The sequence below is a fragment of the Lissotriton helveticus genome, chromosome 5_1 (genome assembly GCF_964261635.1).
Source record: "Lissotriton helveticus chromosome 5_1, aLisHel1.1, whole genome shotgun sequence".
Lineage (NCBI taxonomy): Eukaryota > Metazoa > Chordata > Amphibia > Caudata > Salamandridae > Lissotriton > Lissotriton helveticus.
Genome location: NC_136065.1, coordinates 53,948,701 through 53,959,365, shown reverse-complemented (window position 1 = coordinate 53,959,365; position 10,665 = coordinate 53,948,701).

Genomic DNA, 10,665 nt, shown 5'->3' with positions numbered 1-10,665 from the left:
GGCTAGAATTAATGTATTAGATTCCATTTTAAAAGGGAGAAGTGAACATAACTGCAATATATGATTTGTTTAGTATGTTCAAAGGAGCACATTTAAAAGAACTGCTATGAAAATCTGCGTATGCCATTCTGTGGGGGCACCACACATGTGACATTACAAAGTTTGAAGACCACCGGTGTATACACCTTCACACAAAAGGGCACAGACACACAGACGCACACAACACCCCCTTGTGAGTGTCACACCCAGCAATGCCTTGTTTGTCTAAATCCTGGTAGATTGGAATCCATTTTGATACTAATAAGGTTCTCATGCCTGCCTCCTGTGTGCCCTGAGTGTGTGTCACATTGAGCGTGCAGACAGAGCCTCAGAAGTGAAGCTGGGGACAGACTAAGGAGTTGTGCCCCTCCTGACCCCTGTCCTGAAGGAGGGATCTTCCCTCGTCGTGTGGGAGTTCTGAGTGGTTGGAGGTGACACAATGCACTGGGTGGCATGGACCGCCCTGGGGTCCCCACAGAAGTTTGGGTGCACCGAGGGATGTGCCATTCCCTCAGCTATGGAGACTGTAGCCGCTGCCATTGCCAGGGCCTGAGGGGGTGCCCACACCATGGGGCAGAGCCGTCAGCAGACTGTGCGGCATGCATGCCACCTCCAAGGAGGGGGTAATGCGAGGGGTCCTCAGAGCAGATGATGGGACCCTCAGGGAAGCCTATGACAGGCAGGGCTGGCCCTAAGATACAAAGCAACGTCTCTGTTAGAAATGGGGTCTCTAGTTGGCCGAATATACACCGAGTTCAAGTAGGGACCACCAATCTAGTCTGGTAAGTCAGACGCACATTAATGGATAATCTGTGTTCACCTTCTTGTAGCTTGGCACCGAGCAGTCACACATATCTAAAGAGGCAATGGGTAAAGTATTTGTGCAAAACACACATACAGCAACACAATAAAAACACCACAAAATGACTCCACACCAGGTTAGAAAAATAGATTATGATTTTTATAAATAATTCAAAACAACAAAAATCCAAATAGGACAGGTCGTGTTATTAATTTTTAAAGATTAAAAGAGTTCTAGCGCTCAAAAGTATATAGCGTTTTAGGGGTTACTTCAGGTCACCCAGGACCGGGGCAAAGTCAACAGTTCAAGCCAACCACGATACAGCACAGGTCAGGTACAAGAGCCACGCAGGCCAGGGGAACAGAATACCTTGATCCTGGTAGCAAACACGAAATGTGCTGGGGTGATGCGTCGGTAGATGTGTCGGTCACTCCCACAGTCAAGGTTTGCGTTGATTTTCCAAATGCATTAATGGCTTCGTTTCCAAAGACGAGCGTCAAAGCTGCGATGCGTTGATTCTGAAACTGATGTGCCGGGTTTCTCCACGCTGTCGAAGGGATTTCGCCATTTTCCTTCAGCGATGACAGCTGTACCATGGTTTCAGTGTTGCGTCGATGCCGATGCACCGGGTGCCCCTTCTGGCAGGCAAAGGATTCGTCAGTTGATGTGGTGGTTCTGGAGATGCTGCTCAGGTCTCAAGTGCACTGCACCATTTTTCAGGTCTCACATAGAGCAGCGCATGCGTTGCCTCTACGAGGCATCAAGTAATCAGTATTACTACTGAAATTCCACCCATTGCATTTCGCTTTGTTTTGTCGCTTGCCATTGGTGGAATCTGGCATTGCTGTTCTTATCTTGCTCATTCTTGGCTGGTGGTCCGATACATCACTTCCTTTTTCTTCTGTTTCTGGAGAAAGCAGTATCGACCAACTACAGTTAACTTACGCTGCTAGCTGTTATCTTTTTATTTAGGGACTACTTGTTTTCTTTTATGCTCGCTTTTCCACATCTGGCAGCTTCCTGCCCTTACCCGACGCTGTTTATTTATTTATGTTTAGTTTATTCATAATTAAAAGACGCTTAACCCCTTCTATGCTGATGACGGCCGGGAGCCGTCACGGCACACAGTGCTCGTGTGCTGATGACGGGTCCCGGCCGTCATGACCGCACCCGCGATCGGAATGTGCCGCATAGGCGCAGAATCGTGCCCGCGCCCCAGGGGTTAAATGATGCAGACCACGCCGAGGCTCAAACCCTGCTACAAAGTCGGTAGCATTATATGTTCAGCCACCTCCTCGCACCATTTGTATTATTTGTTGTTTAATGGCTTTGCTCCTGTCTTTGCTTCTGTCCTCCCACCGCTCTCCAACTATCAATCAGCTGCTTTACGCCAGCAGCTATTGAACTCCACCTGTCTCTCGCTCTGTTTCCAGCTCCCTGCTCTATTTAATCCGCATCCCTCTGTCTGCGCTTGTTTATCTGGGTGATGGCTTGTTTAACCCCCAAGTGGCAAGCTTTTATGTTTTTCCAGTCAATGTTTTCATTTTGCAATGGAAAGTAATTCTCACAATCTCCTTCTTTCAATGTAGATGTGTCTGTAATTTTGCTACAACGAGGGTATTTCAATCACCTCTTCTGCAAAGTATCAAGATACAAATATTGAGGCGATCTCAAAAGAACGTATTTCAGCAAAAAAATATCACTGAGGCCAACATACAGGCTGCGAGAAGTTGGTCTGGCATATGCTGTTCACCATTCTAGTGGGCACCTTGCACCAGTCCAAACGACCCCTTATTGATGGTAGGTTAAAGACAACCTTATTGAAAGCTATACTGGTGGTAGCTGTGGAGAGCAGCCTTCAGGCTAAGTCTTGATGGAATGTAAAGCAGCTTGTTTTACCAGTCTATAATCTCGTAAATGACCAAATGAAAGGAGAACCACACCAGGTATATATATGAAATATATGTATTTATTCTAAACACATCCCTCTAGTCTCTTTATGAGTCCAGAGGCAAAAGTACATACAGTAAACTTATTTAGCACACAGTAAATTAGCACAATATACGTTGAGCCCGACTGACATAGATACAACAAGGCCTAGGGCCTTTAGAACCACTGGGGCCATCAGGAACCACCGAAGGTAGTGACACAGGGGACCCACGGGGACACGTGCAGTGTCTAAACACAGCCGCGAATCACCATTAACTTCTATGAGGAAAGTCGCGGTTGGAATTTTAAAGAAAGAGGACACTTAGAAGAGGACTTGGTGCAAACCCCTTTAGAACTAGGAGGTTCTAGAGTCAACACCCACGGGAGCACCGGAGTACTCAAGTTACCTCACCCAGGGAAGCCGGGTGCATAGGTGTCTTTTCGTATCGGGTTTCGTCGTCATTTTCTATGGCGAGCTGCTGAAAAGTGCTGCTGGCGTCCAAGTGGAAAGTGTCTGGGTGGATCCAGGCCTGGATCAGAGATGTGAAGAACCTGAAAGCAGAGGGGACAGAGTCTGGGTCACTAGCCAGTGACCAGGAAGGCGGTGAGAAGATGCCCACCGAAGTCAGGTGCTTGCAGGTGAAGAAGGTGAAGCTTGAGTCTTCAGCCACTAGGACCAGGAGGCATCAACGACAACTAGGTGCTGGATTCGAGCTGTCCCACAAATGATGTTGAGTGCTGCGGTGTCGGATTCAAGATGGGACCCAACAAGCCTTGGCAACAGCAACCCACGCAGAAAGCAGAGATAGGCTTCGGTGTAGACCAGCAAGGTCTGAGAGACTCACCTCTTGGTAGGGAGTCAGGGCACATCTGGAGCAACCAGGAAAGCCCAAAGGAAAGAAAAGTTATCTCTGTGGGGATCCACTAGTCAATGGACCAGGGATCACAAAGGAGCCTCAAGCAGAAATGCTAGATGCGGGCTGACAGAACACTCGTGGAGTGTAGGACCACAATCTTCAGTGTAGATGGTGCTCTGGGCTTGGACTAAGAGTAGCCCAATGCACAACTTCGGAAAAGCTCGGGAAGTGGATGCACTAGCAAATGTACACAGTGTCCAGGAAATCCGGTTCCACGTCACTCGTGAGGGCTGCGGGTCTCAGCTTTGCTGGGATCTCGTGTCGGCCTCTGAGAAGTCTGGAAGTCTATGTCCTGAGTCGCAGATACTTCGGGGTCCGCCGGGAGCCTCGGAAATACAGACCGGCAAGATGCTTCTTGGTGCCTGCTTGAACACGGGAGACACTCCTTAACCCCAAGGGAGATTCTTCAGTCTTCTAGTCGAAATATAATGTCGAAGTTCCAGGATATATGCTGCAGAGTTTCGTCCAGGTGTAATCTAAAGTCATAAGGACTTGGTTGCTATACTAATACTAAGTTTAGGGGTTGGACTTACTCTAGAGTCCCACCTATGGGAGGACCCAGGGAGGCGGTGGTTACACCCCCCTTCCCTTTGTCCAGATTCACGCCAGAGCAGGGGCTGAGCGCCCCAGCAACTGGTTTGAACTGGGTTATGCACAGGGAGACCAAGTGTGCCCCAGGCAGTGTCTGAAAAGCATTCACTGAATGCACCACCTTACCCAGTCTGCAGTAGCAGTCCTGTGGTGCCATTTTGGAAGGCTTCCCAGGGGTGGCACAATACATGCTTCAGCCCCTGCTAGGCCTCTGGGGTACCTATGCCCTTAGTACCTAAGGTACCATATACTTGGGACTCACAAGGGTAACCCAGTAACCAATCTTGAGTATACCTAAAGTACATGGAATCAAGTTAGAGAGGAAGCAGATAGTCTGAGGCCCTGAATAGCAGGATCCCACCCAAACTAAGTCAAAAACCATCAAAACACCTGGAAAAGGGGGCGTGGCTAGGACGCCGTTCAGGATGGCTGCCTACAGGAGTGGCTCTGCCAAACTGGGACTTTCTCCGAACTTTACAAACGCTTATCTCCCTTTTTTTTCCGGAGCCTGCGACCCGTAATATGCACCGGAACGTCTGGAGTCACCAATGAGACATTTTTGAAGATACTAGCGCATCGCGCTTTATGACTTCTGCACCGCGTCTCTTCAATCAATGTCAGCCGCCATCTTAGAGAGTTGCGCGAGTGACGAACGACAGAATTAGCGCTATCAGGAATGTGCTCTACTTACGCTGGCTCCTCTGCTACTACTGGGCTCCACTTTCCTCTTAATTAATGAAGGTGTACCCCCTACTGCTTTTCAGGACGTTTTGCCTGCGCCCTATGTTTAGTTCTGCTACAAATACCTCAGGTATGCCGCCATTTTAGTTGTGGCTGCACCTCTGCTGTTATACTTCATGCATCTTGCGCATTTGCCCTGAAATCAGTCCAAGGAGTCTCATAATCAATATTCCTGCATAAACCTTTTCTCACTTGGTAGTCTTTTTTTTTCACTTTCCATTACCTGTTAATTCTGTATCAGAACTTGCTGCCCACCTGTTCAGCGATTTGCCATCGTTAGAGGCCGCTCATTTGCCTGCTGTCATTACGCTTTTGATTTCCTCAATGTACCCCACCATTTTATGCACCGCTCTGTGATAATTTCACCAGCCAACGCATTCGTCCTCTCAGAAAGCAACAGGTTACTGAATTTTTTAACAGAACGCCAAATACCCTTGTTGTTGGTTTTATTGTAAGGAGGACATTAACTCAGACCACGTTTTCTATTTGCCTTACGCACTACCATTGACTCAGTTACACCTTCTCAGTTCGACCTTCTTGTAGGAAGGTGGATATCTGACTATATGGTTACCCCAACTTTTTGCCTTGTGTTTAAGAGATTAAAGAGATTGCAGTTGGACAATGACAAAGTTTTGAGGGAGTTGGATCTGAAAGCCAGGAGCCTGGAGATTACTCCCTCTGGAGGCAGCACACCGTCGGTGCCTGTGGAAGGTAGAGTGTGCATCCTCAAAGCTGTGGTAAAGGAGTTTTTTTTAAATGATGATATTGGGCAGTGGTTCAGAGCCCATGAGGTAGCCATGTCTTCCCACCGGGTCCCTGAGAGAGATTGGGGAGCGGGGTTGTGGGGAAGGTTCCTTCGTGAGGGGCGGGACACACTGGGGGACTTGCCTTCTGAAGTCCATAACTTCTATAGCCACATGAAAGAGGCACTCATGACTATGGTTTGACCCCTGAACTCTATAGGCAGAGGCTCAGGTAGTGCAAGAAGATAGAAAGTAGTACCTGGGTAGAGTATGTGACTTTCTTTTGCAGAGCATTGGATGGTTGGGTGAAGGGTAGCAAAGTTGATGCTTATCAGGGTCTCTTTGATTTGATTGTATGGGAGCACTTGTCTGATAATTGTTTTCCAGAGCTACGCCAGCACCTGATTGATAGCAAGCTCTCCAACCAGAGGAAGCTTGCTGAGGAGGCGGACCGCTGGCTCAGCACTAGGGTCCACAAGGGTCCAGTGGGAGACTTAGCCAAAGGTGGGCAGGGTCCCCAACAGAAGAGTGGGGGGGGACAGGGGTAAACAGAAGAAGTTCCACAAAGGGCCCCAAAGTAGTCCCCAAGGGAACCCGGTGAAAGGTTCCCAGCCTCTTCCTGAGAGAAAGCCAGTGGTCCCGACAGGTAATCGTGTTCCACAGGGACCCCTGAGATGTTACAAATGTGGGAACCTGGGTGATAAGGCGAATGATACCAGGTGTCGCCTGTTTGGTAAACCAGCACCCACTGGTGCTCCGCCCCGGCAGATGGCTACTGTAGCCTTTGGGGAGCAGATTAAAGTCCAAGGTGGGTGGGGTCCTGCAGAGATGTCCCTTGTCTCTTTAGGAGACTGTGAGGTGGTCCCAGAGAACCAACTGCCCAAGAACACTAAGAAATATGGGCAGCGATTGACCATCAATGGCCAAAAGGTGGAGGCTCTTAGAGACACAGGAGCCAGTGTGACAGCTGTCAGGTGTCACCTTCGGTTTCAAGAGCAAGTTGTCCCACATGCATTCTGCTGAGTCGTTAACGCCGACAACAGAGAGTCATTGTCCAATGGCTCAGGTTCCCTTTGAGTGGGGGTGTTTCTAGTACTCTTCAGGTAGCTGTGAGGCCTGCCATGCCTGTTGACTGTTTGTTGGGGAACAATTTGGAGAGCTCTCCTTGGGAGAAGGTGGAGAAGTGTACTCACCTAAGGATGGTGGGTCTGCCTGACTGGGCGTGCGTGACCACTCGGTCAATGGCAGCCAGTAGGGGTGCTCAAGAGGACCTCTAGCCTGAGAGGGAGGTCCAGGAACCGGTTATCAAAAAGGAGGGAAAAGTACTAGGGCTTTTAACTACACCGACTCATACTTGTCTGACAGAAGCGGTCCCTGCTGCTGACTCCGAGTCCTGTGACCGCACCGGAGTTGGGCACCGCCTCGCACGCTTCGCGACACACCACCCGACTTACACCGCTGTCCGGACTGATCGACGCCAGCTCCTGAACTCGGCTCTGTCGCCGCACCGCAAGCTGCAAGCACCGTCTCACCCTGCAACGCACGCCTTGGATCCACCGACTCTTGTCAACGGGCCGCTGCCTGCACCGCATTGAGGGACAACGCGTTCTGCTACGCTTCCTTTCTGCACCGTGACAAACACCGGAACCGGCTCGCACATCCGTGCCAGCCGCCTCAAGTAAAGGTACTGTGACTGAGTGTCGACATTTAAGAGGGCCCGTACCGACGCGGTCGGCTGGATTTGCTAGACTCCGAGTTATTTTAACAACGCTGTAGCCAGAGAGGGCTACCGACTCGCACAGACCCTTGAATTAAGCCTTTTAACCAGAACTCTTGAAATCTAATAGTACTGTGGATTCTTTTTGTGGTTTATTGGTCTTGTGGTAACTCTATATAAAATATACCTATTTTTGATATACAACCTTGTGTGGTGTCCATTTGTAGTGTTGTCACTGGGATACTGAATGTGGTCACAAATGCTTAGCTTACAACTCCTCTGAGATAAAGCCTTGCTGCTCGTGCCAAGCTACCAAGGGGGACAGATCATGTGATCTTGCTAGTATCAGCATGTCTTCAAGCGCAATCTTTGGCTGGCGCAGGATGAGTTCCCTCGAGGTCTTGTTGCGGCACCCCTGGATTAGCTGCGCTCTGATCTCCTTTGGTTGGTCATCTTCGGTGCACGTGCTGGCAAGCTCCCGAAGTCGTGCGTAGAAAGTGTCCATGGACTCTCCCTCTCTTTGGCGGGCTTGTCTGAGCTTGAACCGTTCGAAATCAGGGTTCAGCCGCGGGTCAAAATGGCCATTTAACGGCTTTACCGTCGTAGTCATTTGCCGCCCCTGTGTTGGGCAAGTGCTTGAAAAGCTTGAAGATCTCGTCCCCCGTGTAATGTAAAAGCAAAGACCTCTTTACTGCGTCGCCTGACTCCCAGGTTGCGACAAAATTGTTGTTGTGGCGTTTAATCCTCATTTTCCATCGGGGCGAGGATGACGCGGGATCTTCTAATTCACTGAATGGAGGTAGGACCCCTGACGCTGCATGTTGGAACGGCATGCGGGCTGGCGCTGCTGCCTGGTCATCATCCCCCATGGCGTCTGGCTACAGGGGACTCTGGACGTGTTGGAGCCGCTGATTTACTTCACGCTCCGAGCGCAGGCCTATGGGAAAAGATGGCGCAGGGTGACCCTCGTGGTGTCTCGTGCTAAGGCCGGTCTCCTTTTGTTGGCCCTCTGTCGGCTAGGGTGTCGCTCTCAGGGCTTGGCAGTCTCGAGGTAACTCCTCTGTGGGCCGTGTATCCCTTAGCAGCTCCCCTGTGGGTTGGAAATCCTTTATCAGCTACCCCTCGGGTTGAAAGCCTCTTAGCAGCTCCCCTGTGTGCTCTGTGGCTTGCCGGAGCCTCGTGTGGGGGCGTGGTTTCACCACATGCAGCTGCCAATATAGGGTGGGCACGTGTGTCCTCCCGTTGGTCGAGAGCTTGCAAACTCATTCACCTGCTTTTGCTGCTGGTGTTGGGGGCGTGTTGGTGTAGCGCGGTGGGCCGCTGTGAACGTTGGCACTGCGTGCTGCCCTGTCGGGCCGAGCGCCTTCTCTGCTGCAGTGTTGCCACGACCTTGCATGCGTGCACGGCACAGCGTGCGGTCGGCGGGAAGTGAGGGTAACTAATCCCTCCACTCGTCCCCAGTGTTGTGTTGGGCATGCAACAGGCCCTAACCAGGCATTAACCTTGCGCGGGGGCAGGAACGCTGTGCGGCAATGACTCAGGCTACACCACTCACCAAGTCGAAAGTGACGACCACGAGCTGCCGCCCTCTTTTTATTTTAACCCCGCAGGCCACGCCTGGCCTGTGGATGTGGTGGGTGGGTGTCGGCCACTAGACTGCCAACTATTACATTCAAGGACAGTACTTCTTGAGCCATAAGAAAGTGGCTCTCATGGTCAGCCCCGCAGGGCTAGCCTCGGCCCTTGGACACTGAATATGGAGCAGAATCCCAGTGCGCCTTCTCTGACATGTAGGTTCTTGGCCAATTGATGGCATCGATCACCTATCAGAGGTGCTTTTCCGCATCAGAGGAGTGGGCACAGCGCAGCCTCGCCCTCTGATCCGGAGGCATTACCACTTCTATGGCATACAGCGTCCTCTCCAGGGTGCGGAGGGTGAGTCGGAGGGGGGGAGAGGATCAGAGAGGGAGACTAACCTTGCCTTTTGTTTATTGACACTGATGGGGACAATGACGGCTACTTTTTGTATTTGCAGCGCACCCAGACAGGAGAATGGCGGCTGCTTTTCTATGGAGCGCTATGCAGCTCTAACTTGAATGCAGAGTGCAGCGCCCGCTTTAGGGACACCACGCTGAGTTTCAATTTTTTTAGGAAAACTTTCATGTTGGGCGCTGTGCCCGCTTCAGGGACACCAAGCTATGGTTGTTTTTTTTGTACTTTAATTATGAGTGCTCTGCCCGCTTCACGGACACCGCGCTCTGCAATACAATATTTATCACTTTTGCCAAAGTTTGAACTATTGGTATTGTAAATGACAATCTCTTTATTTTATAAAAGTCATTGCCATTCACAATGCCAATAGCTCAATATCTCGCAATTGCGAGACCTAGAGCATTGCAAATGCTGGTTTAATAGAGGAAACACTTTGGCATAAAGAATAATAGAACGGTGGCACCGCTCTTGCAGAGGTCGTAGCCTTCTATTGTTCCATCAAGTGTTCATTAATGGACTGACATTGCTGATTACAATGTGATGCGTTGAATCTCATGTCAGTTACATTGGCCCTTTGCATCAATGAATTGATTTTAGGATGTCACCTTTGGCTGGATTAACATTAATCACCACAAGAACTTTTGTCATTAATAGGAATTCTCTACATTTGTGGCTCCCAAATGTAAGCCAGTGAGAGGGAGAAAACATTTTCAAAATGCCTCAGAATCACAAGTGTAGCCTGGAATTCTGAGTCCTACAAAAATGACGACGAGTGCTAAACTCAGCATCTTGTGCACATTTATCAAATCCATCTGCTTCCTTCGCACCATAGACTGTTCCATATGAACTGATGTAGTGTCAGCACACAACGAAAACGCTGCAGCTCACCTGGTGTACTGTATCTTCACATATATCCAAGTACTACATCAACATGCACACTGCACTGCTCTTAGTGTGGGGAGAGGGTGTCTACGGAAAACGCGGCAACTCGCGCATTGCAATGAGAAACGCATCGTTGGAGGGGATATGAACAAAGCGCCCTAAGCCTGGTGTGGTGAGAAGGACACCTCTGAAGCCCCCATATGTACATTAGGTCTGTAGAGGGTGTACGAAGGGCAAAGCGCGGGAGCAGACCGGTGCAATGCCAGCCTTTCTCCTCAGTGACCCTCCACCCTACAGGGATTTGCACATTTC